The following is a 670-nucleotide window of genomic DNA, read 5'->3' as shown; positions in this document are numbered from 1 at the left end:
AGTAAAGTGAGTATATCTTACAAGTAGGACTCCTCTACCCTCTTACTCTACAAGCTTACAAGTCTTACCCTCTATACTCTATTCTCTTACTATTCTTATAAATTAAGACTAGTAAAGTAAGTATATCTTACACACATCTGTAACACATTTAGTTTGAAACTTGAAAAACTCAAGTATTTAGTCAATTTCTTATATATTTTATTATAATACAACTTTATTAACTACTTGAAAAAAACTATACAGTTAGAAGCATTACTGCCTTTTTCATAAGTATTGTCACACTTACTGTCATTTTCATAAATATTGTCACACGCGCAATTCGTGATTTTCGTCACACTAAGTACACTCAAATACAAAATCTATCATAACTCAACTAATACTTAACCAAATTACATGATCTAAGTTGTAAAAAATATACTTTTAAAGTGTCTTTCATATCCCAGAAAAAATAAAGTAAAATGATCAAAATTTGAGTAAGATACAACACAATATGTGCATTTTCCCTATATTTCATGTATATGAGTTTTCCTGGCCCTAAAACTGATTGTACAATACTATAAATGGTCTAAATGAAGAATATAACTTTATTGTTAATTTACATATTGAATCCTAACTAGGATACAGAATACACATATAAGTATAATACATATTTAAGTTTGCTAAAATTGAG

Source organism: Fomitiporia mediterranea, assembly GCF_000271605.1.
Source record: "Fomitiporia mediterranea MF3/22 unplaced genomic scaffold FOMMEscaffold_4, whole genome shotgun sequence".
In the NCBI taxonomy this organism is placed as follows: Eukaryota; Fungi; Basidiomycota; class Agaricomycetes; order Hymenochaetales; family Hymenochaetaceae; genus Fomitiporia; species Fomitiporia mediterranea.
Note: the sequence above shows the minus strand (reverse complement) of the source record.